This window comes from Hyla sarda, unplaced genomic scaffold (genome assembly GCF_029499605.1).
Source record: "Hyla sarda isolate aHylSar1 unplaced genomic scaffold, aHylSar1.hap1 scaffold_178, whole genome shotgun sequence".
Taxonomy (NCBI): Eukaryota; Metazoa; Chordata; class Amphibia; order Anura; family Hylidae; genus Hyla; species Hyla sarda.
In genome coordinates this window covers 30,175-56,782 of record NW_026608424.1, presented here as the reverse complement: position 1 = coordinate 56,782, position 26,608 = coordinate 30,175, and the positions used below count along the sequence as shown (strand labels likewise).

General features: G+C 46.3%; 11 non-coding genes and 1 pseudogene across 11 annotated transcripts; all 12 read right to left on the bottom strand.

Annotated features, from left to right (window-relative positions):
* Positions 1–1,661: 1,661 nt before the first annotated feature.
* On the bottom strand, positions 1,662–1,852 carry LOC130313710 (U2 spliceosomal RNA). Its single transcript, XR_008861586.1, has one exon. It is a non-coding gene; the product is annotated as a U2 spliceosomal RNA (small nuclear RNA).
* Positions 1,853–3,949: 2,097 nt separating this feature from the next.
* LOC130313709 (U2 spliceosomal RNA) lies at positions 3,950–4,140 on the bottom strand. Its single transcript, XR_008861585.1, has one exon. It is a non-coding gene; the product is annotated as a U2 spliceosomal RNA (small nuclear RNA).
* A 2,104-nt stretch (positions 4,141–6,244) lies between these two features.
* Positions 6,245–6,435, bottom strand: LOC130313708 (U2 spliceosomal RNA). Its single transcript, XR_008861584.1, has one exon. It is a non-coding gene; the product is annotated as a U2 spliceosomal RNA (small nuclear RNA).
* A 2,098-nt stretch (positions 6,436–8,533) lies between these two features.
* On the bottom strand, positions 8,534–8,725 carry LOC130313682 (U2 spliceosomal RNA). Its single transcript, XR_008861571.1, has one exon. It is a non-coding gene; the product is annotated as a U2 spliceosomal RNA (small nuclear RNA).
* A 693-nt stretch (positions 8,726–9,418) lies between these two features.
* Positions 9,419–9,578, bottom strand: LOC130313689 (U2 spliceosomal RNA; annotated as a pseudogene).
* A 2,100-nt stretch (positions 9,579–11,678) lies between these two features.
* On the bottom strand, positions 11,679–11,869 carry LOC130313706 (U2 spliceosomal RNA). The gene has a single exon (XR_008861582.1). It is a non-coding gene; the product is annotated as a U2 spliceosomal RNA (small nuclear RNA).
* Positions 11,870–13,960: 2,091 nt separating this feature from the next.
* On the bottom strand, positions 13,961–14,151 carry LOC130313704 (U2 spliceosomal RNA). The gene has a single exon (XR_008861581.1). It is a non-coding gene; the product is annotated as a U2 spliceosomal RNA (small nuclear RNA).
* A 2,098-nt stretch (positions 14,152–16,249) lies between these two features.
* On the bottom strand, positions 16,250–16,440 carry LOC130313703 (U2 spliceosomal RNA). Its single transcript, XR_008861580.1, has one exon. It is a non-coding gene; the product is annotated as a U2 spliceosomal RNA (small nuclear RNA).
* Positions 16,441–18,531: 2,091 nt separating this feature from the next.
* On the bottom strand, positions 18,532–18,722 carry LOC130313532 (U2 spliceosomal RNA). Its single transcript, XR_008861438.1, has one exon. It is a non-coding gene; the product is annotated as a U2 spliceosomal RNA (small nuclear RNA).
* Positions 18,723–20,793: 2,071 nt separating this feature from the next.
* On the bottom strand, positions 20,794–20,984 carry LOC130313702 (U2 spliceosomal RNA). The gene has a single exon (XR_008861579.1). It is a non-coding gene; the product is annotated as a U2 spliceosomal RNA (small nuclear RNA).
* A 2,097-nt stretch (positions 20,985–23,081) lies between these two features.
* LOC130313701 (U2 spliceosomal RNA) lies at positions 23,082–23,272 on the bottom strand. The gene has a single exon (XR_008861578.1). It is a non-coding gene; the product is annotated as a U2 spliceosomal RNA (small nuclear RNA).
* A 2,095-nt stretch (positions 23,273–25,367) lies between these two features.
* On the bottom strand, positions 25,368–25,558 carry LOC130313700 (U2 spliceosomal RNA). Its single transcript, XR_008861577.1, has one exon. It is a non-coding gene; the product is annotated as a U2 spliceosomal RNA (small nuclear RNA).
* Positions 25,559–26,608: the final 1,050 nt, after the last annotated feature.

Genomic DNA, 26,608 nt, shown 5'->3' with positions numbered 1-26,608 from the left:
ATCCGGGTTATTTGACAACCTATGGCGGTGATGGTTCTGCTCAGGCAGAGCAGTGCTGATGCTCCTCATAAAGCTGTCGCTGCTGTGAAGGTTCTAGGTGACATCACAAATCCCTATGGTTACATACACAACAAAGCTGGGTTGTTGTTGTTTACACTCTGCAAGGCCTGTGGAAGTGAGTGACATCATAGCACTGTAGTTCTGAGGGTTCTAGATGGATGCAACAATCTCCTGTTGCTTCTATGAAGGCCATAATAGACGACATCACCAAACAGCTCCATAGTCACATACACAGCAAAGGAGAGATGTTGTTTACACCTAGTGATGTCAGTGGTATTGAGTGACATCACAGCACAGTGCTAAGGCTCCTGGGCCTGGACACAGCAGCGGCTGCAATATCTCAACAGAGAATACGTTTATATATATGTGTGTGTGTGCGCGTATATATATATATATATATATATATATATATATATATATATATATATTTCTCCGCCGAAATCACTTTTAAACCCATTTCCACCTTTTTTTCCCTTCTCTTCCTCTTACTTTTTTTTCACGTTTTTTTACGTTTTTCTCCTTTTCGCCTCTTTTCTGGGCGTATTATTCTTCTTTTTCTTCTTTTTTTTCGTCTAATGCATACCCCATCAGTGCAGCAATGCTTATTCAATACCGCCAGCAGATGGAGACACTGGGGGATAATTTTCTAAGGATTTATACTGATTTTTCCTGTCTGAATTTGTCGCACAGAAAGTTGCAGGCCAAATATGTGTGACATTTCTGCGACTTTAGCTTCTAGAGCATTTTTACAACATTATACATAGGTGCTGAATACATAAAAAGCGACTGTTCAGCGACAGACAAGTCGCATCGGCTGAAAGTAGGCCAGAATGTCAGTCCATGTTGGAGCAGGTTTAGATACAGTCTAAAGTATAGATCTCAAAGTCTGTGCACAGAATTTAGCAAGGGCCTCGCACCTTCTGATGCATCAGGTAGGTGCACAATAGCATAGCCTAACCCTCTGTACTTTGGTCTATATTGATGCGGGACATAGACAGCCAGCTGATGACCAATCCATTAGTGCAATGGATGGCTGGAAGCATTTGTCTTTGCCTTTGCAATACCACAGAAGCAATGCATGGTCAATGTACAGCAATGACACACCTGTGTGAACAGCCAGGAGACCCCCCCCCCCCCCCCCCCCATGTTATGTTACATAGTTACATAGTTAGTACGGTCGAAAAAAGACATATGTCCATCAAGTTCAACCAGGGAATTAAGGGGTAGGGGTGTGGCGCGATATTGGGGAAGGGATGAGATTTTATATTTCTTCATAAGCATTAATCTTATTTTGTCAATTAGGAACATTCAGCACCCACCCGCTATCAAGGCAGCTGCCTATCATGTCATGCCCTACCTGCACAGGTGTGCTGGCTACTCAAATGATCCAATTAAGGAGGCCATTTAGTCAGCAGCAGCAGAAGTCCTGTGCCTGGACGCTCCAACAGGGGCCAGACACAAGCAGAAGCAGCAGAAGCAGCAGCAGCAGCACCACCTTTTGTTTTTTGGCTGCAGCAGCAAGGCCCACAGGGCTGGCTAGCTGGCTAGCCAGCAAGCAGGTAGCAATGAAAGTAGGAATCTTTCTTTTTAACCCTGTAAGGGGGTGGTGCACTGTACCCGAAGATACTGCCATATCGGGTCAATGCATAGGGCGACGGAAGCAAGCTTCGAAATCGGCCCCCGTTCTCAAAAATCCATTTAATATATGGTCCCCAGATAGGGGACGTATCAGATATTAAACTGATAAGAACAGATACTACACTTGATCTTAGCCAAAAGGCCGAGAAGCGATAACCGTGAAAGGGGCGGGCCCAACAAGGTCCCCTTCATGGGCACTATCACTGCTTGCTGTCAGGGAGGCTGCCAGACAATTTTCCATGCACACTCTGGGCTGGGGGGCAGTCAACCACCAGTACACACAGCAGAACCTAAACCCATACCATTATTGCTAAGCAGCAAGACAGGGGCCCATTGCACTCCCACGGGGCCTTTTTAAATGCAATCCATAACCCGGATTTGCCAGGAACCCTTCTTACTCCTCCTACTTGCATGTGACACTGGGCTTAGGATCTGCATAGGAAACACACACACAAGCACACACCTACCTTTGTTGCCTGCAGATGCCTCCTTGGCTGTCCCCAAACGGTATCAAACCAACACCCACGGGAAGCTGTAAGCATAGAGGACATGCCTGCACCCCATTGGACTTACCTGTGTGGGTTAAATCCGGGTTATTTGACAACCTATGGCGGTGATGGTTCTGCTCAGGCAGAGCAGTGCTGATGCTCCTCATAAAGCTGTCGCTGCTGTGAAGGTTCTAGGTGACATCACAAATCCCTTTGGTTACATACACAACAAAGCTGGGTTGTTGTTGTTTACACTCTGCAAGGCCTGTGGAAGTGAGTGACATCATAGCACTGTAGTTCTGAGGGTTCAAGATGGATGCAACAATCTCCTGTTGCTTCTATGAAGGCCGTAATAGACGACATCACCAAACAGCTCCATAGTCACATACACAGCAAAGGAGAGATGTTGTTTACACCTAGTGATGTCAGTGGTATTGAGTGACATCACAGCACAGTGCTAAGGCTCCTGGGCCTGGACACAGCAGCGGCTGCAATATCTCAACGGAGAATACGTTTATATATATGTGTGTGTGTGCGCATATATATATATATATATATATATATATATATATATATATATATTTCTCCGCCGAAATCACTTTTAAACCCATTTCCACCTTTTTTTCCCTTCTCTTCCTCTTACTTTTTTTTCACGTTTTTTTACGTTTTTCTCCTTTTCGCCTCTTTTCTGGGCGTATTATTCTTCTTTTTCTTCTTTTTTTTCGTCTAATGCATACCCCATCAGTGCAGCAATGCTTATTCAATACCGCCAGCAGATGGAGACACTGGGGGATAATTTTCTAAGGATTTATACTGATTTTTCCTGTCTGAATTTGTCGCACAGAAAGTTGCAGGCCAAATATGTGTGACATTTCTGCGACTTTAGCTTCTAGAGCATTTTTACAACATTATACATAGGTGCTGAATACATAAAAAGCGACTGTTCAGCGACAGACAAGTCGCATCGGCTGAAAGTAGGCCAGAATGTCAGTCCATGTTGGAGCAGGTTTAGATACAGTCTAAAGCATAGATCTCAAAGTCTGTGCACAGAATTTAGCAAGGGCCTCGCACCTTCTGATGCATCAGGTAGGTGCACAATAGCATAGCCTAACCCTCTGTACTTTGGTCTATATTGATGCGGGACATAGACAGCCAGCTGATGACCAATCCATTAGTGCAATGGATGGCTGGAAGCATTTGTCTTTGCCTTTGCAATACCACAGAAGCAATGCATGGTCAATGTACAGCAATGACACACCTGTGTGAACAGCCAGGAGACCCCCCCCCCCCCCCCCCCCCCATGTTATGTTACATAGTTACATAGTTAGTACGGTCGAAAAAAGACATATGTCCATCACGTTCAACCAGGGAATTAAGGGGTAGGGGTGTGGCGCGATATTGGGGAAGGGATGAGATTTTATATTTCTTCATAAGCATTAATCTTATTTTGTCAATTAGGAACATTCAGCACCCACCCGCTATCAAGGCAGCTGCCTATCATGTCATGCCCTACCTGCACAGGTGTGCTGGCTACTCAAATGATCCAATTAAGGAGGCCATTTAGTCAGCAGCAGCAGAAGTCCTGTGCCTGGACGCTCCAACAGGGGCCAGACACAAGCAGAAGCAGAAGCAGCAGAAGCAGCAGCAGCACCACCTTTTGTTTTTTGGCTGCAGCAGCAGCAAGGCCCACAGGGCTGGCTAGCTGGCTAGCCAGCAAGCAGGTAGCAATGAAAGTAGGAATCTTTCTTTTTAACCCTGTAAGGGGGTGGTGCACTGTACCCGAAGATACTGCCATATCGGGTCAATGCATAGGGCGACGGAAGCAAGCTTCGAAATCGGCCCCCGTTCTCAAAAATCCATTTAATATATGGTCCCCAGATAGGGGACGTATCAGATATTAAACTGATAAGAACAGATACTACACTTGATCTTAGCCAAAAGGCCGAGAAGCGATAACCGTGAAAGGGGCGGGCCCAACAAGGTCCCCTTCATGGGCACTATCACTGCTTGCTGTCAGGGAGGCTGCCAGACAATTTTCCATGCACACTCTGGGCTGGGGGGCAGTCAACCACCAGTACACACAGCAGAACCTAAACCCATACCATTATTGCTAAGCAGCAAGACAGGGGCCCATTGCACTCCCACGGGGCCTTTTTAAATGCAATCCATAACCCGGATTTGCCAGGAACCCTTCTTACTCCTCCTACTTGCATGTGACACTGGGCTTAGGATCTGCATAGGAAACACACACACAAGCACACACCTACCTTTGTTGCCTGCAGATGCCTCCTTGGCTGTCCCCAAACGGTATCAAACCAACACCCACGGGAAGCTGTAAGCATAGAGGACATGCCTGCACCCCATTGGACTTACCTGTGTGGGTTAAATCCGGGTTATTTGACAACCTATGGCGGTGATGGTTCTGCTCAGGCAGAGCAGTGCTGATGCTCCTCATAAAGCTGTCGCTGCTGTGAAGGTTCTAGGTGACATCACAAATCCCTTTGGTTACATACACAACAAAGCTGGGTTGTTGTTGTTTACACTCTGCAAGGCCTGTGGAAGTGAGTGACATCATAGCACTGTAGTTCTGAGGGTTCAAGATGGATGCAACAATCTCCTGTTGCTTCTATGAAGGCCGTAATAGACGACATCACCAAACAGCTCCATAGTCACATACACAGCAAAGGAGAGATGTTGTTTACACCTAGTGATGTCAGTGGTATTGAGTGACATCACAGCACAGTGCTAAGGCTCCTGGGCCTGGACACAGCAGCGGCTGCAATATCTCAACGGAGAATACGTTTATATCTATGTGTGTGTGTGCGCATATATATTTATAAATATATATATATATATATATATATATATATATATATATATATTTCTCCGCCGAAATCACTTTTAAACCCATTTCCACCTTTTTTTCCCTTCTCTTCCTCTTACTTTTTTTTCACGTTTTTTTACGTTTTTCTCCTTTTCGCCTCTTTTCTGGGCGTATTATTCTTCTTTTTCTTCTTTTTTTTCGTCTAATGCATACCCCATCAGTGCAGCAATGCTTATTCAATACCGCCAGCAGATGGAGACACTGGGGGATAATTTTCTAAGGATTTATACTGATTTTTCCTGTCTGAATTTGTCGCACAGAAAGTTGCAGGCCAAATATGTGTGACATTTCTGCGACTTTAGCTTCTAGAGCATTTTTACAACATTATACATAGGTGCTGAATACATAAAAAGCGACTGTTCAGCGACAGACAAGTCGCATCGGCTGAAAGTAGGCCAGAATGTCAGTCCATGTTGGAGCAGGTTTAGATACAGTCTAAAGCATAGATCTCAAAGTCTGTGCACAGAATTTAGCAAGGGCCTCGCACCTTCTGATGCATCAGGTAGGTGCACAATAGCATAGCCTAACCCTCTGTACTTTGGTCTATATTGATGCGGGACATAGACAGCCAGCTGATGACCAATCCATTAGTGCAATGGATGGCTGGAAGCATTTGTCTTTGCCTTTGCAATACCACAGAAGCAATGCATGGTCAATGTACAGCAATGACACACCTGTGTGAACAGCCAGGAGACCCCCCCCCCCCCCCCCATGTTATGTTACATAGTTACATAGTTAGTACGGTCGAAAAAAGACATATGTCCATCACGTTCAACCAGGGAATTAAGGGGTAGGGGTGTGGCGCGATATTGGGGAAGGGATGAGATTTTATATTTCTTCATAAGCATTAATCTTATTTTGTCAATTAGGAACATTCAGCACCCACCCGCTATCAAGGCAGCTGCCTATCATGTCATGCCCTACCTGCACAGGTGTGCTGGCTACTCAAATGATCCAATTAAGGAGGCCATTTAGTCAGCAGCAGCAGAAGTCCTGTGCCTGGACGCTCCAACAGGGGCCAGACACAAGCAGAAGCAGAAGCAGCAGAAGCAGCAGCAGCACCACCTTTTGTTTTTTGGCTGCAGCAGCAGCAAGGCCCACAGGGCTGGCTAGCTGGCTAGCCAGCAAGCAGGTAGCAATGAAAGTAGGAATCTTTCTTTTTAACCCTGTAAGGGGGTGGTGCACTGTACCCGAAGATACTGCCATATCGGGTCAATGCATAGGGCGACGGAAGCAAGCTTCGAAATCGGCCCCCGTTCTCAAAAATCCATTTAATATATGGTCCCCAGATAGGGGACGTATCAGATATTAAACTGATAAGAACAGATACTACACTTGATCTTAGCCAAAAGGCCGAGAAGCGATAACCGTGAAAGGGGCGGGCCCAACAAGGTCCCCTTCATGGGCACTATCACTGCTTGCTGTCAGGGAGGCTGCCAGACAATTTTCCATGCACACTCTGGGCTGGGGGGCAGTCAACCACCAGTACACACAGCAGAACCTAAACCCATACCATTATTGCTAAGCAGCAAGACAGGGGCCCATTGCACTCCCACGGGGCCTTTTTAAATGCAATCCATAACCCGGATTTGCCAGGAACCCTTCTTACTCCTCCTACTTGCATGTGACACTGGGCTTAGGATCTGCATAGGAAACACACACACAAGCACACACCTACCTTTGTTGCCTGCAGATGCCTCCTTGGCTGTCCCCAAACGGTATCAAACCAACACCCACGGGAAGCTGTAAGCATAGAGGACATGCCTGCACCCCATTGGACTTACCTGTGTGGGTTAAATCCGGGTTATTTGACAACCTATGGCGGTGATGGTTCTGCTCAGGCAGAGCAGTGCTGATGCTCCTCATAAAGCTGTCGCTGCTGTGAAGGTTCTAGGTGACATCACAAATCCCTTTGGTTACATACACAACAAAGCTGGGTTGTTGTTGTTTACACTCTGCAAGGCCTGTGGAAGTGAGTGACATCATAGCACTGTAGTTCTGAGGGTTCAAGATGGATGCAACAATCTCCTGTTGCTTCTATGAAGGCCGTAATAGACGACATCACCAAACAGCTCCATAGTCACATACACAGCAAAGGAGAGATGTTGTTTACACCTAGTGATGTCAGTGGTATTGAGTGACATCACAGCACAGTGCTAAGGCTCCTGGGCCTGGACACAGCAGCGGCTGCAATATCTCAACGGAGAATACGTTTATATCTATGTGTGTGTGTGCGCATATATATATATATATATATATATATATATATATATATATATATATATATTTCTCCGCCGAAATCACTTTTAAACCCATTTCCACCTTTTTTTCCCTTCTCTTCCTCTTACTTTTTTTTCACGTTTTTTTACGTTTTTCTCCTTTTCGCCTCTTTTCTGGGCGTATTATTCTTCTTTTTCTTCTTTTTTTTTCGTCTAATGCATACCCCATCAGTGCAGCAATGCTTATTCAATACCGCCAGCAGATGGAGACACTGGGGGATAATTTTCTAAGGATTTATACTGATTTTTCCTGTCTGAATTTGTCGCACAGAAAGTTGCAGGCCAAATATGTGTGACATTTCTGCGACTTTAGCTTCTAGAGCATTTTTACAACATTATACATAGGTGCTGAATACATAAAAAGCGACTGTTCAGCGACAGACAAGTCGCATCGGCTGAAAGTAGGCCAGAATGTCAGTCCATGTTGGAGCAGGTTTAGATACAGTCTAAAGCATAGATCTCAAAGTCTGTGCACAGAATTTAGCAAGGGCCTCGCACCTTCTGATGCATCAGGTAGGTGCACAATAGCATAGCCTAACCCTCTGTACTTTGGTCTATATTGATGCGGGACATAGACAGCCAGCTGATGACCAATCCATTAGTGCAATGGATGGCTGGAAGCATTTGTCTTTGCCTTTGCAATACCACAGAAGCAATGCATGGTCAATGTACAGCAATGACACACCTGTGTGAACAGCCAGGAGACCCCCCCCCCCCCCCCATGTTATGTTACATAGTTACATAGTTAGTACGGTCGAAAAAAGACATATGTCCATCACGTTCAACCAGGGAATTAAGGGGTAGGGGTGTGGCGCGATATTGGGGAAGGGATGAGATTTTATATTTCTTCATAAGCATTAATCTTATTTTGTCAATTAGGAACATTCAGCACCCACCCGCTATCAAGGCAGCTGCCTATCATGTCATGCCCTACCTGCACAGGTGTGCTGGCTACTCAAATGATCCAATTAAGGAGGCCATTTAGTCAGCAGCAGCAGAAGTCCTGTGCCTGGACGCTCCAACAGGGGCCAGACACAAGCAGAAGCAGAAGCAGCAGAAGCAGCAGCAGCACCACCTTTTGTTTTTTGGCTGCAGCAGCAGCAAGGCCCACAGGGCTGGCTAGCTGGCTAGCCAGCAAGCAGGTAGCAATGAAAGTAGGAATCTTTCTTTTTAACCCTGTAAGGGGGTGGTGCACTGTACCCGAAGATACTGCCATATCGGGTCAATGCATAGGGCGACGGAAGCAAGCTTCGAAATCGGCCCCCGTTCTCAAAAATCCATTTAATATATGGTCCCCAGATAGGGGACGTATCAGATATTAAACTGATAAGAACAGATTTTTTTTTTTTTTTTTTTTTTTTTTATCTAAAGCCGAGGAACGTGCTTTCGATTCACCCAAAGTGCAAGAAAAAGTGCAAACGTGTTACACTAAAAAAACGTGCACAAAGGATGCGGTCTATCGCAAGCCCTTCTCCGATAGGAGAGAGGCCCCCCAACAAACCTTACCCTTCGCCTCCGGACCAAAAGGTACCTGCGAGGTTCCAGGTTCGATGTCCCTTTTCGCCGAAGCTACTAGGGGACCACAAATGCTCCCGGCATCCCCCTTGGCGTTAGTCAAGGTATCTGCCCGCAGAGCCGATTACGGTAGGTACCCTGCCAAAGCAGGAGTACCCGGGGTGTTTGCAGGGAGGTGCGGAACCTAATGGCCACACACACCTCCCCTAGACCGCCAGGAGGGACACCCAGAAGGGCTACCGCATCCTGACCAATCCTGTGAACACACAACACGCAAAAAGTGACACAGTGAGACAAAAAAGAAATAAATAAGTGAATGTGTGCAGATATACTGCCCGGACATCCGGCCGGATCTATAAAAATTTCTCTGATCCTAGCCAGAAGGCCGGGAATCAAGAGGTGAGTGCCACAAGGTGAAGAGATTATGGTGCCCGTGCTTCAACTCAGTGAGTCTATTCTCCCAGTGAGTTTCGGCACCTCGGGGTCACCACTCCCCGAGGCACAAAAGTACCTCGGCTCTAGACCCTCTCAGCCTCATGGCGAGACCCGGAGGGAACAGGTCACATCGGGGCAGCCGTCGAGCTGATTCCTCAGAACCAGCCCCGGAAAGCCCTGGTACACCTGCATCCTCCATGCAGCACCCATCCCCACCAGCATGAAAACTGATAAGAACAGATACTACACTTGATCTTAGCCAAAAGGCCGAGAAGCGATAACCGTGAAAGGGGCGGGCCCAACAAGGTCCCCTTCATGGGCACTATCACTGCTTGCTGTCAGGGAGGCTGCCAGACAATTTTCCATGCACACTCTGGGCTGGGGGGCAGTCAACCACCAGTACACACAGCAGAACCTAAACCCATACCATTATTGCTAAGCAGCAAGACAGGGGCCCATTGCACTCCCACGGGGCCTTTTTAAATGCAATCCATAACCCGGATTTGCCAGGAACCCTTCTTACTCCTCCTACTTGCATGTGACACTGGGCTTAGGATCTGCATAGGAAACACACACACAAGCACACACCTACCTTTGTTGCCTGCAGATGCCTCCTTGGCTGTCCCCAAACGGTATCAAAACCAACACCCACGGGAAGCTGTAAGCATAGAGGACATGCCTGCACCCCATTGGACTTACCTGTGTGGGTTAAATCCGGGTTATTTGACAACCTATGGCGGTGATGGTTCTGCTCAGGCAGAGCAGTGCTGATGCTCCTCATAAAGCTGTCGCTGCTGTGAAGGTTCTAGGTGACATCACAAATCCCTTTGGTTACATACACAACAAAGCTGGGTTGTTGTTGTTTACACTCTGCAAGGCCTGTGGAAGTGAGTGACATCATAGCACTGTAGTTCTGAGGGTTCAAGATGGATGCAACAATCTCCTGTTGCTTCTATGAAGGCCATAATAGACGACATCACCAAACAGCTCCATAGTCACATACACAGCAAAGGAGAGATGTTGTTTACACCTAGTGATGTCAGTGGTATTGAGTGACATCACAGCACAGTGCTAAGGCTCCTGGGCCTGGACACAGCAGCGGCTGCAATATCTCAACGGAGAATACGTTTATATCTATGTGTGTGTGTGCGCATATATATATATATATATATATATATATATATATATATATATATATATTTCTCCGCCGAAATCACTTTTAAACCCATTTCCACCTTTTTTTCCCTTCTCTTCCTCTTACTTTTTTTTCACGTTTTTTTACGTTTTTCTCCTTTTCGCCTCTTTTCTGGGCGTATTATTCTTCTTTTTCTTCTTTTTTTTCGTCTAATGCATACCCCATCAGTGCAGCAATGCTTATTCAATACCGCCAGCAGATGGAGACACTGGGGGATAATTTTCTAAGGATTTATACTGATTTTTCCTGTCTGAATTTGTCGCACAGAAAGTTGCAGGCCAAATATGTGTGACATTTCTGCGACTTTAGCTTCTAGAGCATTTTTACAACATTATACATAGGTGCTGAATACATAAAAAGCGACTGTTCAGCGACAGACAAGTCGCATCGGCTGAAAGTAGGCCAGAATGTCAGTCCATGTTGGAGCAGGTTTAGATACAGTCTAAAGCATAGATCTCAAAGTCTGTGCACAGAATTTAGCAAGGGCCTCGCACCTTCTGATGCATCAGGTAGGTGCACAATAGCATAGCCTAACCCTCTGTACTTTGGTCTATATTGATGCGGGACATAGACAGCCAGCTGATGACCAATCCATTAGTGCAATGGATGGCTGGAAGCATTTGTCTTTGCCTTTGCAATACCACAGAAGCAATGCATGGTCAATGTACAGCAATGACACACCTGTGTGAACAGCAAGGAGACCCCCCCCCCCCCCCCCCCCATGTTATGTTACATAGTTACATAGTTAGTACGGTTGAAAAAAGACATATGTCCATCACGTTCAACCAGGGAATTAAGGGGTAGGGGTGTGGCGCGATATTGGGGAAGGGATGAGATTTTATATTTCTTCATAAGCATTAATCTTATTTTGTCAATTAGGAACATTCAGCACCCACCCGCTATCAAGGCAGCTGCCTATCATGTCATGCCCTACCTGCACAGGTGTGCTGGCTACTCAAATGATCCAATTAAGGAGGCCATTTAGTCAGCAGCAGCAGAAGTCCTGTGCCTGGACGCTCCAACAGGGGCCAGACACAAGCAGAAGCAGAAGCAGCAGAAGCAGCAGCAGCACCACCTTTTGTTTTTTGGCTGCAGCAGCAGCAAGGCCCACAGGGCTGGCTAGCTGGCTAGCCAGCAAGCAGGTAGCAATGAAAGTAGGAATCTTTCTTTTTAACCCTGTAAGGGGGTGGTGCACTGTACCCGAAGATACTGCCATATCGGGTCAATGCATAGGGCGACGGAAGCAAGCTTCGAAATCGGCCCCCGTTCTCAAAAATCCATTTAATATATGGTCCCCAGATAGGGGACGTATCAGATATTAAACTGATAAGAACAGATACTACACTTGATCTTAGCCAAAAGGCCGAGAAGCGATAACCGTGAAAGGGGCGGGCCCAACAAGGTCCCCTTCATGGGCACTATCACTGCTTGCTGTCAGGGAGGCTGCCAGACAATTTTCCATGCACACTCTGGGCTGGGGGGCAGTCAACCACCAGTACACACAGCAGAACCTAAACCCATACCATTATTGCTAAGCAGCAAGACAGGGGCCCATTGCACTCCCACGGGGCCTTTTTAAATGCAATCCATAACCCGGATTTGCCAGGAACCCTTCTTACTCCTCCTACTTGCATGTGACACTGGGCTTAGGATCTGCATAGGAAACACACACACAAGCACACACCTACCTTTGTTGCCTGCAGATGCCTCCTTGGCTGTCCCCAAACGGTATCAAACCAACACCCACGGGAAGCTGTAAGCATAGAGGACATGCCTGCACCCCATTGGACTTACCTGTGTGGGTTAAATCCGGGTTATTTGACAACCTATGGCGGTGATGGTTCTGCTCAGGCAGAGCAGTGCTGATGCTCCTCATAAAGCTGTCGCTGCTGTGAAGGTTCTAGGTGACATCACAAATCCCTTTGGTTACATACACAACAAAGCTGGGTTGTTGTTGTTTACACTCTGCAAGGCCTGTGGAAGTGAGTGACATCATAGCACTGTAGTTCTGAGGGTTCAAGATGGATGCAACAATCTCCTGTTGCTTCTATGAAGGCCGTAATAGACGACATCACCAAACAGCTCCATAGTCACATACACAGCAAAGGAGAGATGTTGTTTACACCTAGTGATGTCAGTGGTATTGAGTGACATCACAGCACAGTGCTAAGGCTCCTGGGCCTGGACACAGCAGCGGCTGCAATATCTCAACGGAGAATACGTTTATATCTATGTGTGTGTGTGCGCATATATATATATATATATATATATATATATATATATATATATATTTCTCCGCCGAAATCACTTTTAAACCCATTTCCACCTTTTTTTCCCTTCTCTTCCTCTTACTTTTTTTTCACGTTTTTTTACGTTTTTCTCCTTTTCGCCTCTTTTCTGGGCGTATTATTCTTCTTTTTCTTCTTTTTTTTCGTCTAATGCATACCCCATCAGTGCAGCAATGCTTATTCAATACCGCCAGCAGATGGAGACACTGGGGGATAATTTTCTAAGGATTTATACTGATTTTTCCTGTCTGAATTTGTCGCACAGAAAGTTGCAGGCCAAATATGTGTGACATTTCTGCGACTTTAGCTTCTAGAGCATTTTTACAACATTATACATAGGTGCTGAATACATAAAAAGCGACTGTTCAGCGACAGACAAGTCGCATCGGCTGAAAGTAGGCCAGAATGTCAGTCCATGTTGGAGCAGGTTTAGATACAGTCTAAAGCATAGATCTCAAAGTCTGTGCACAGAATTTAGCAAGGGCCTCGCACCTTCTGATGCATCAGGTAGGTGCACAATAGCATAGCCTAACCCTCTGTACTTTGGTCTATATTGATGCGGGACATAGACAGCCAGCTGATGACCAATCCATTAGTGCAATGGATGGCTGGAAGCATTTGTCTTTGCCTTTGCAATACCACAGAAGCAATGCATGGTCAATGTACAGCAATGACACACCTGTGTGAACAGCCAGGAGACCCCCCCCCCCCCCCCCCCCCCATGTTATGTTACATAGTTACATAGTTAGTACGGTCGAAAAAAGACATATGTCCATCACGTTCAACCAGGGAATTAAGGGGTAGGGGTGTGGCGCGATATTGGGGAAGGGATGAGATTTTATATTTCTTCATAAGCATTAATCTTATTTTGTCAATTAGGAACATTCAGCACCCACCCGCTATCAAGGCAGCTGCCTATCATGTCATGCCCTACCTGCACAGGTGTGCTGGCTACTCAAATGATCCAATTAAGGAGGCCATTTAGTCAGCAGCAGCAGAAGTCCTGTGCCTGGACGCTCCAACAGGGGCCAGACACAAGCAGAAGCAGCAGAAGCAGCAGCAGCACCACCTTTTGTTTTTTGGCTGCAGCAGCAGCAAGGCCCACAGGGCTGGCTAGCTGGCTAGCCAGCAAGCAGGTAGCAATGAAAGTAGGAATCTTTCTTTTTAACCCTGTAAGGGGGTGGTGCACTGTACCCGAAGATACTGCCATATCGGGTCAATGCATAGGGCGACGGAAGCAAGCTTCGAAATCGGCCCCCGTTCTCAAAAATCCATTTAATATATGGTCCCCAGATAGGGGACGTATCAGATATTAAACTGATAAGAACAGATACTACACTTGATCTTAGCCAAAAGGCCGAGAAGCGATAACCGTGAAAGGGGCGGGCCCAACAAGGTCCCCTTCATGGGCACTATCACTGCTTGCTGTCAGGGAGGCTGCCAGACAATTTTCCATGCACACTCTGGGCTGGGGGGCAGTCAACCACCAGTACACACAGCAGAACCTAAACCCATACCATTATTGCTAAGCAGCAAGACAGGGGCCCATTGCACTCCCACGGGGCCTTTTTAAATGCAATCCATAACCCGGATTTGCCAGGAACCCTTCTTACTCCTCCTACTTGCATGTGACACTGGGCTTAGGATCTGCATAGGAAACACACACACAAGCACACACCTACCTTTGTTGCCTGCAGATGCCTCCTTGGCTGTCCCCAAACGGTATCAAACCAACACCCACGGGAAGCTGTAAGCATAGAGGACATGCCTGCACCCCATTGGACTTACCTGTGTGGGTTAAATCCGGGTTATTTGACAACCTATGGCGGTGATGGTTCTGCTCAGGCAGAGCAGTGCTGATGCTCCTCATAAAGCTGTCGCTGCTGTGAAGGTTCTAGGTGACATCACAAATCCCTTTGGTTACATACACAACAAAGCTGGGTTGTTGTTGTTTACACTCTGCAAGGCCTGTGGAAGTGAGTGACATCATAGCACTGTAGTTCTGAGGGTTCAAGATGGATGCAACAATCTCCTGTTGCTTCTATGAAGGCCGTAATAGACGACATCACCAAACAGCTCCATAGTCACATACACAGCAAAGGAGAGATGTTGTTTACACCTAGTGATGTCAGTGGTATTGAGTGACATCACAGCACAGTGCTAAGGCTCCTGGGCCTGGACACAGCAGCGGCTGCAATATCTCAACGGAGAATACGTTTATATCTATGTGTGTGTGTGCGCATATATATATATATATATATATATATATATATATATATATATATATATTTCTCCGCCGAAATCACTTTTAAACCCATTTCCACCTTTTTTTCCCTTCTCTTCCTCTTACTTTTTTTTCACGTTTTTTTACGTTTTTCTCCTTTTCGCCTCTTTTCTGGGCGTATTATTCTTCTTTTTCTTCTTTTTTTTCGTCTAATGCATACCCCATCAGTGCAGCAATGCTTATTCAATACCGCCAGCAGATGGAGACACTGGGGGATAATTTTCTAAGGATTTATACTGATTTTTCCTGTCTGAATTTGTCGCACAGAAAGTTGCAGGCCAAATATGTGTGACATTTCTGCGACTTTAGCTTCTAGAGCATTTTTACAACATTATACATAGGTGCTGAATACATAAAAAGCGACTGTTCAGCGACAGACAAGTCGCATCGGCTGAAAGTAGGCCAGAATGTCAGTCCATGTTGGAGCAGGTTTAGATACAGTCTAAAGCATAGATCTCAAAGTCTGTGCACAGAATTTAGCAAGGGCCTCGCACCTTCTGATGCATCAGGTAGGTGCACAATAGCATAGCCTAACCCTCTGTACTTTGGTCTATATTGATGCGGGACATAGACAGCCAGCTGATGACCAATCCATTAGTGCAATGGATGGCTGGAAGCATTTGTCTTTGCCTTTGCAATACCACAGAAGCAATGCATGGTCAATGTACAGCAATGACACACCTGTGTGAACAGCAAGGAGACCCCCCCCCCCCCCCCCCCATGTTATGTTACATAGTTACATAGTTAGTACGGTCGAAAAAAGACATATGTCCATCACGTTCAACCAGGGAATTAAGGGGTAGGGGTGTGGCGCGATATTGGGGAAGGGATGAGATTTTATATTTCTTCATAAGCATTAATCTTATTTTGTCAATTAGGAACATTCAGCACCCACCCGCTATCAAGGCAGCTGCCTATCATGTCATGCCCTACCTGCACAGGTGTGCTGGCTACTCAAATGATCCAATTAAGGAGGCCATTTAGTCAGCAGCAGCAGAAGTCCTGTGCCTGGACGCTCCAACAGGGGCCAGACACAAGCAGAAGCAGAAGCAGCAGAAGCAGCAGCAGCACCACCTTTTGTTTTTTGGCTGCAGCAGCAGCAAGGCCCACAGGGCTGGCTAGCTGGCTAGCCAGCAAGCAGGTAGCAATGAAAGTAGGAATCTTTCTTTTTAACCCTGTAAGGGGGTGGTGCACTGTACCCGAAGATACTGCCATATCGGGTCAATGCATAGGGCGACGGAAGCAAGCTTCGAAATCGGCCCCCGTTCTCAAAAATCCATTTAATATATGGTCCCCAGATAGGGGACGTATCAGATATTAAACTGATAAGAACAGATACTACACTTGATCTTAGCCAAAAGGCCGAGAAGCGATAACCGTGAAAGGGGCGGGCCCAACAAGGTCCCCTTCATGGGCACTATCACTGCTTGCTGTCAGGGAGGCTGCCAGACAATTTTCCATGCACACTCTGGGCTGGGGGGCAGTCAACCACCAGTACACACAGCAGAACCTAAACCCATACCATTATTGCTAAGCAGCAAGACAGGGGCCCATTGCACTCCCACGGGGCCTTTTTAAATGCAATCCATAACCCGGATTTGCCAGGAACCCTTCTTACTCCTCCTACTTGCATGTGACACTGGGCTTAGGATCTGCATAGGAAACACACACACAAGCACACACCTACCTTTGTTGCCTGCAGATGCCTCCTTGGCTGTCCCCAAACGGTATCAAACCAACACCCACGGGAAGCTGTAAGCATAGAGGACATGCCTGCACCCCATTGGACTTACCTGTGTGGGTTAAATCCGGGTTATTTGACAACCTATGGCGGTGATGGTTCTGCTCAGGCAGAGCAGTGCTGATGCTCCTCATAAAGCTGTCGCTGCTGTGAAGGTTCTAGGTGACATCACAAATCCCTTTGGTTACATACACAACAAAGCTGGGTTGTTGTTGTTTACACTCTGCAAGGCCTGTGGAAGTGAGTGACATCATAGCACTGTAGTTCTGAGGGTTCTAGATGGATGCAACAATCTCCTGTTGCTTCTATGAAGGCCGTAATAGACGACATCACCAAACAGCTCCATAGTCACATACACAGCAAAGGAGAGATGTTGTTTACACCTAGTGATGTCAGTGGTATTGAGTGACATCACAGCACAGTGCTAAGGCTCCTGGGCCTGGACACAGCAGCGGCTGCAATATCTCAACGGAGAATACGTTTATATCTATGTGTGTGTGTGCGCATATATATATATATATATATATATATATATATATATATATATATTTCTCCGCCGAAATCACTTTTAAACCCATTTCCACCTTTTTTTCCCTTCTCTTCCTCTTACTTTTTTTTCACGTTTTTTTACGTTTTTCTCCTTTTCGCCTCTTTTCTGGGCGTATTATTCTTCTTTTTCTTCTTTTTTTTCGTCTAATGCATACCCCATCAGTGCAGCAATGCTTATTCAATACCGCCAGCAGATGGAAACACTGGGGGATAATTTTCTAAGGATTTATACTGATTTTTCCTGTCTGAATTTGTCGCACAGAAAGTTGCAGGCCAAATATGTGTGACATTTCTGCGACTTTAGCTTCTAGAGCATTTTTACAACATTATACATAGGTGCTGAATACATAAAAAGCGACTGTTCAGCGACAGACAAGTCGCATCGGCTGAAAGTAGGCCAGAATGTCAGTCCATGTTGGAGCAGGTTTAGATACAGTCTAAAGCATAGATCTCAAAGTCTGTGCACAGAATTTAGCAAGGGCCTCGCACCTTCTGATGCATCAGGTAGGTGCACAATAGCATAGCCTAACCCTCTGTACTTTGGTCTATATTGATGCGGGACATAGACAGCCAGCTGATGACCAATCCATTAGTGCAATGGATGGCTGGAAGCATTTGTCTTTGCCTTTGCAATACCACAGAAGCAATGCATGGTCAATGTACAGCAATGACACACCTGTGTGAACAGCCAGGAGACCCCCCCCCCCCCCCCATGTTATGTTACATAGTTACATAGTTAGTACGGTCGAAAAAAGACATATGTCCATCACGTTCAACCAGGGAATTAAGGGGTAGGGGTGTGGCGCGATATTGGGGAAGGGATGAGATTTTATATTTCTTCATAAGCATTAATCTTATTTTGTCAATTAGGAACATTCAGCACCCACCCGCTATCAAGGCAGCTGCCTATCATGTCATGCCCTACCTGCACAGGTGTGCTGGCTACTCAAATGATCCAATTAAGGAGGCCATTTAGTCAGCAGCAGCAGAAGTCCTGTGCCTGGACGCTCCAACAGGGGCCAGACACAAGCAGAAGCAGAAGCAGCAGAAGCAGCAGCAGCACCACCTTTTGTTTTTTGGCTGCAGCAGCAGCAAGGCCCACAGGGCTGGCTAGCTGGCTAGCCAGCAAGCAGGTAGCAATGAAAGTAGGAATCTTTCTTTTTAACCCTGTAAGGGGGTGGTGCACTGTACCCGAAGATACTGCCATATCGGGTCAATGCATAGGGCGACGGAAGCAAGCTTCAAAATCGGCCCCCGTTCTCAAAAATCCATTTAATATATGGTCCCCAGATAGGGGACGTATCAGATATTAAACTGATAAGAACAGATACTACACTTGATCTTAGCCAAAAGGCCGAGAAGCGATAACCGTGAAAGGGGCGGGCCCAACAAGGTCCCCTTCATGGGCACTATCACTGCTTGCTGTCAGGGAGGCTGCCAGACAATTTTCCATGCACACTCTGGGCTGGGGGGCAGTCAACCACCAGTACACACAGCAGAACCTAAACCCATACCATTATTGCTAAGCAGCAAGACAGGGGCCCATTGCACTCCCACGGGGCCTTTTTAAATGCAATCCATAACCCGGATTTGCCAGGAACCCTTCTTACTCCTCCTACTTGCATGTGACACTGGGCTTAGGATCTGCATAGGAAACACACACACAAGCACACACCTACCTTTGTTGCCTGCAGATGCCTCCTTGGCTGTCCCCAAACGGTATCAAACCAACACCCACGGGAAGCTGTAAGCATAGAGGACATGCCTGCACCCCATTGGACTTACCTGTGTGGGTTAAATCCGGGTTATTTGACAACCTATGGCGGTGATGGTTCTGCTCAGGCAGAGCAGTGCTGATGCTCCTCATAAAGCTGTCGCTGCTGTGAAGGTTCTAGGTGACATCACAAATCCCTTTGGTTACATACACAACAAAGCTGGGTTGTTGTTGTTTACACTCTGCAAGGCCTGTGGAAGTGAGTGACATCATAGCACTGTAGTTCTGAGGGTTCAAGATGGATGCAACAATCTCCTGTTGCTTCTATGAAGGCCGTAATAGACGACATCACCAAACAGCTCCATAGTCACATACACAGCAAAGGAGAGATGTTGTTTACACCTAGTGATGTCAGTGGTATTGAGTGACATCACAGCACAGTGCTAAGGCTCCTGGGCCTGGACACAGCAGCGGCTGCAATATCTCAACGGAGAATACGTTTATATCTATGTGTGTGTGTGCGCATATATATATATATATATATATATTTCTCCGCCGAAATCACTTTTAAACCCATTTCCACCTTTTTTTCCCTTCTCTTCCTCTTACTTTTTTTTCACGTTTTTTTACGTTTTTCTCCTTTTCGCCTCTTTTCTGGGCGTATTATTCTTCTTTTTCTTCTTTTTTTTCGTCTAATGCATACCCCATCAGTGCAGCAATGCTTATTCAATACCGCCAGCAGATGGAGACACTGGGGGATAATTTTCTAAGGATTTATACTGATTTTTCCTGTCTGAATTTGTCGCACAGAAAGTTGCAGGCCAAATATGTGTGACATTTCTGCGACTTTAGCTTCTAGAGCATTTTTACAACATTATACATAGGTGCTGAATACATAAAAAGCGACTGTTCAGCGACAGACAAGTCGCATCGGCTGAAAGTAGGCCAGAATGTCAGTCCATGTTGGAGCAGGTTTAGATACAGTCTAAAGCATAGATCTCAAAGTCTGTGCACAGAATTTAGCAAGGGCCTCGCACCTTCTGATGCATCAGGTAGGTGCACAATAGCATAGCCTAACCCTCTGTACTTTGGTCTATATTGATGCGGGACATAGACAGCCAGCTGATGACCAATCCATTAGTGCAATGGATGGCTGGAAGCATTTGTCTTTGCCTTTGCAATACCACAGAAGCAATGCATGGTCAATGTACAGCAATGACACACCTGTGTGAACAGCCAGGAGACCCCCCCCCCCCCCCCATGTTATGTTACATAGTTACATAGTTAGTACGGTCGAAAAAAGACATATGTCCATCACGTTCAACCAGGGAATTAAGGGGTAGGGGTGTGGCGCGATATTGGGGAAGGGATGAGATTTTATATTTCTTCATAAGCATTAATCTTATTTTGTCAATTAGGAACATTCAGCACCCACCCGCTATCAAGGCAGCTGCCTATCATGTCATGCCCTACCTGCACAGGTGTGCTGGCTACTCAAATGATCCAATTAAGGAGGCCATTTAGTCAGCAGCAGCAGAAGTCCTGTGCCTGGACGCTCCAACAGGGGCCAGACACAAGCAGAAGCAGAAGCAGCAGAAGCAGCAGCAGCACCACCTTTTGTTTTTTGGCTGCAGCAGCAGCAAGGCCCACAGGGCTGGCTAGCTGGCTAGCCAGCAAGCAGGTAGCAATGAAAGTAGGAATCTTTCTTTTTAACCCTGTAAGGGGGTGGTGCACTGTACCCGAAGATACTGCCATATCGGGTCAATGCATAGGGCGACGGAAGCAAGCTTCGAAATCGGCCCCCGTTCTCAAAAATCCATTTAATATATGGTCCCCAGATAGGGGACGTATCAGATATTAAACTGATAAGAACAGATACTACACTTGATCTTAGCCAAAAGGCCGAGAAGCGATAACCGTGAAAGGGGCGGGCCCAACAAGGTCCCCTTCATGGGCACTATCACTGCTTGCTGTCAGGGAGGCTGCCAGACAATTTTCCATGCACACTCTGGGCTGGGGGGCAGTCAACCACCAGTACACACAGCAGAACCTAAACCCATACCATTATTGCTAAGCAGCAAGACAGGGGCCCATTGCACTCCCACGGGGCCTTTTTAAATGCAATCCATAACCCGGATTTGCCAGGAACCCTTCTTACTCCTCCTACTTGCATGTGACACTGGGCTTAGGATCTGCATAGGAAACACACACACAAGCACACACCTACCTTTGTTGCCTGCAGATGCCTCCTTGGCTGTCCCCAAACGGTATCAAACCAACACCCACGGGAAGCTGTAAGCATAGAGGACATGCCTGCACCCCATTGGACTTACCTGTGTGGGTTAAATCCGGGTTATTTGACAACCTATGGCGGTGATGGTTCTGCTCAGGCAGAGCAGTGCTGATGCTCCTCATAAAGCTGTCGCTGCTGTGAAGGTTCTAGGTGACATCACAAATCCCTTTGGTTACATACACAACAAAGCTGGGTTGTTGTTGTTTACTACACTCTGCAAGGCCTGTGGAAGTGAGTGACATCATAGCACTGTAGTTCTGAGGGTTCAAGATGGATGCAACAATCTCCTGTTGCTTCTATGAAGGCCGTAATAGACGACATCACCAAACAGCTCCATAGTCACATACACAGCAAAGGAGAGATGTTGTTTACACCTAGTGATGTCAGTGGTATTGAGTGACATCACAGCACAGTGCTAAGGCTCCTGGGCCTGGACACAGCAGCGGCTGCAATATCTCAACGGAGAATACGTTTATATCTATGTGTGTGTGTGCGCATATATATATATATATATATATATATATATATATATATATATTTCTCCCGCCGAAATCACTTTTAAACCCATTTCCACCTTTTTTTCCCCTCTCTTCCTCTTACTTTTTTTTCACGTTTTTTACGTTTTTCTCCTTTTCGCCTCTTTTCTGGGCGTATTATTCTTCTTTTTCTTCTTTTTTTTCGTCTAATGCATACCCCATCAGTGCAGCAATGCTTATTCAATACCGCCAGCAGATGGAGACACTGGGGGATAATTTTCTAAGGATTTATACTGATTTTTCCTGTCTGAATTTGTCGCACAGAAAGTTGCAGGCCAAATATGTGTGACATTTCTGCGACTTTAGCTTCTAGAGCATTTTTACAACATTATACATAGGTGCTGAATACATAAAAAGCGACTGTTCAGCGACAGACAAGTCGCATCGGCTGAAAGTAGGCCAGAATGTCAGTCCATGTTGGAGCAGGTTTAGATACAGTCTAAAGCATAGATCTCAAAGTCTGTGCACAGAATTTAGCAAGGGCCTCGCACCTTCTGATGCATCAGGTAGGTGCACAATAGCATAAGCCTAACCCTCTGTACTTTGGTCTATATTGATGCGGGACATAGACAGCCAGCTGATGACCAATCCATTAGTGCAATGGATGGCTGGAAGCATTTGTCTTTGCCTTTGCAATACCACAGAAGCAATGCATGGTCAATGTACAGCAATGACACACCTGTGTGAACAGCCAGGAGACCCCCCCCCCCCCCCCCCCCATGTTATGTTACATAGTTACATAGTTAGTACGGTCGAAAAAAGACATATGTCCATCACGTTCAACCAGGGAATTAAGGGGTAGGGGTGTGGCGCGATATTGGGGAAGGGATGAGATTTTATATTTCTTCATAAGCATTAATCTTATTTTGTCAATTAGGAACATTCAGCACCCACCCGCTATCAAGGCAGCTGCCTATCATGTCATGCCCTACCTGCACAGGTGTGCTGGCTACTCAAATGATCCAATTAAGGAGGCCATTTAGTCAGCAGCAGCAGAAGTCCTGTGCCTGGACGCTCCAACAGGGGCCAGACACAAGCAGAAGCAGAAGCAGCAGAAGCAGCAGCAGCACCACCTTTTGTTTTTTGGCTGCAGCAGCAGCAAGGCCCACAGGGCTGGCTAGCTGGCTAGCCAGCAAGCAGGTAGCAATGAAAGTAGGAATCTTTCTTTTTAACCCTGTAAGGGGGTGGTGCACTGTACCCGAAGATACTGCCATATCGGGTCAATGCATAGGGCGACGGAAGCAAGCTTCGAAATCGGCCCCCGTTCTCAAAAATCCATTTAATATATGGTCCCCAGATAGGGGACGTATCAGATATTAAACTGATAAGAACAGATACTACACTTGATCTTAGCCAAAAGGCCGAGAAGCGATAACCGTGAAAGGGGCGGGCCCAACAAGGTCCCCTTCATGGGCACTATCACTGCTTGCTGTCAGGGAGGCTGCCAGACAATTTTCCATGCACACTCTGGGCTGGGGGGCAGTCAACCACCAGTACACACAGCAGAACCTAAACCCATACCATTATTGCTAAGCAGCAAGACAGGGGCCCATTGCACTCCCACGGGGCCTTTTTAAATGCAATCCATAACCCGGATTTGCCAGGAACCCTTCTTACTCCTCCTACTTGCATGTGACACTGGGCTTAGGATCTGCATAGGAAACACACACACAAGCACACACCTACCTTTGTTGCCTGCAGATGCCCTCCTTGGCTGTCCCCAAACGGTATCAAACCAACACCCACGGGAAGCTGTAAGCATAGAGGACATGCCTGCACCCCATTGGACTTACCTGTGTGGGTTAAATCCGGGTTATTTGACAACCTATGGCGGTGATGGTTCTGCTCAGGCAGAGCAGTGCTGATGCTCCTCATAAAGCTGTCGCTGCTGTGAAGGTTCTAGGTGACATCACAAATCCCTTTGGTTACATACACAACAAAGCTGGGTTGTTGTTGTTTACACTCTGCAAGGCCTGTGGAAGTGAGTGACATCATAGCACTGTAGTTCTGAGGGTTCAAGATGGATGCAACAATCTCCTGTTGCTTCTATGAAGGCCGTAATAGACGACATCACCAAACAGCTCCATAGTCACATACACAGCAAAGGAGAGATGTTGTTTACACCTAGTGATGTCAGTGGTATTGAGTGACATCACAGCACAGTGCTAAGGCTCCTGGGCCTGGACACAGCAGCGGCTGCAATATCTCAACGGAGAATACGTTTATATCTATGTGTGTGTGTGCGCATATATATATATATATATATATATATATATATATATATATATATATATTTCTCCGCCGAAATCACTTTTAAACCCATTTCCACCTTTTTTTCCCTTCTCTTCCTCTTACTTTTTTTTCACGTTTTTTTACGTTTTTCTCCTTTTCGCCTCTTTTCTGGGCGTATTATTCTTCTTTTTCTTCTTTTTTTTCGTCTAATGCATACCCCATCAGTGCAGCAATGCTTATTCAATACCGCCAGCAGATGGAGACACTGGGGGATAATTTTCTAAGGATTTATACTGATTTTTCCTGTCTGAATTTGTCGCACAGAAAGTTGCAGGCCAAATATGTGTGACATTTCTGCGACTTTAGCTTCTAGAGCATTTTTACAACATTATACATAGGTGCTGAATACATAAAAAGCGACTGTTCAGCGACAGACAAGTCGCATCGGCTGAAAGTAGGCCAGAATGTCAGTCCATGTTGGAGCAGGTTTAGATACAGTCTAAAGCATAGATCTCAAAGTCTGTGCACAGAATTTAGCAAGGGCCTCGCACCTTCTGATGCATCAGGTAGGTGCACAATAGCATAGCCTAACCCTCTGTACTTTGGTCTATATTGATGCGGGACATAGACAGCCAGCTGATGACCAATCCATTAGTGCAATGGATGGCTGGAAGCATTTGTCTTTGCCTTTGCAATACCACAGAAGCAATGCATGGTCAATGTACAGCAATGACACACCTGTGTGAACAGCCAGGAGACCCCCCCCCCCCCCCATGTTATGTTACATAGTTACATAGTTAGTACGGTCGAAAAAAGACATATGTCCATCACGTTCAACCAGGGAATTAAGGGGTAGGGGTGTGGCGCGATATTGGGGAAGGGATGAGATTTTATATTTCTTCATAAGCATTAATCTTATTTTGTCAATTAGGAACATTCAGCACCCACCCGCTATCAAGGCAGCTGCCTATCATGTCATGCCCTACCTGCACAGGTGTGCTGGCTACTCAAATGATCCAATTAAGGAGGCCATTTAGTCAGCAGCAGCAGAAGTCCTGTGCCTGGACGCTCCAACAGGGGCCAGACACAAGCAGAAGCAGAAGCAGCAGAAGCAGCAGCAGCACCACCTTTTGTTTTTTGGCTGCAGCAGCAGCAAGGCCCACAGGGCTGGCTAGCTGGCTAGCCAGCAAGCAGGTAGCAATGAAAGTAGGAATCTTTCTTTTTAACCCTGTAAGGGGGTGGTGCACTGTACCCGAAGATACTGCCATATCGGGTCAATGCATAGGGCGACGGAAGCAAGCTTCGAAATCGGCCCCCGTTCTCAAAAATCCATTTAATATATGGTCCCCAGATAGGGGACGTATCAGATATTAAACTGATAAGAACAGATACTACACTTGATCTTAGCCAAAAGGCCGAGAAGCGATAACCGTGAAAGGGGCGGGCCCAACAAGGTCCCCTTCATGGGCACTATCACTGCTTGCTGTCAGGGAGGCTGCCAGACAATTTTCCATGCACACTCTGGGCTGGGGGGCAGTCAACCACCAGTACACACAGCAGAACCTAAACCCATACCATTATTGCTAAGCAGCAAGACAGGGGCCCATTGCACTCCCACGGGGCCTTTTTAAATGCAATCCATAACCCGGATTTGCCAGGAACCCTTCTTACTCCTCCTACTTGCATGTGACACTGGGCTTAGGATCTGCATAGGAAACACACACACAAGCACACACCTACCTTTGTTGCCTGCAGATGCCTCCTTGGCTGTCCCCAAACGGTATCAAACCAACACCCACGGGAAGCTGTAAGCATAGAGGACATGCCTGCACCCCATTGGACTTACCTGTGTGGGTTAAATCCGGGTTATTTGACAACCTATGGCGGTGATGGTTCTGCTCAGGCAGAGCAGTGCTGATGCTCCTCATAAAGCTGTCGCTGCTGTGAAGGTTCTAGGTGACATCACAAATCCCTTTGGTTACATACACAACAAAGCTGGGTTGTTGTTGTTTACACTCTGCAAGGCCTGTGGAAGTGAGTGACATCATAGCACTGTAGTTCTGAGGGTTCAAGATGGATGCAACAATCTCCTGTTGCTTCTATGAAGGCCGTAATAGACGACATCACCAAACAGCTCCATAGTCACATACACAGCAAAGGAGAGATGTTGTTTACACCTAGTGATGTCAGTGGTATTGAGTGACATCACAGCACAGTGCTAAGGCTCCTGGGCCTGGACACAGCAGCGGCTGCAATATCTCAACGGAGAATACGTTTATATCTATGTGTGTGTGTGCGCATATATATATATATATATATATATATATATATATATATATATATATTTCTCCGCCGAAATCACTTTTAAACCCATTTCCACCTTTTTTTCCCTTCTCTTCCTCTTACTTTTTTTTCACGTTTTTTTACGTTTTTCTCCTTTTCGCCTCTTTTCTGGGCGTATTATTCTTCTTTTTCTT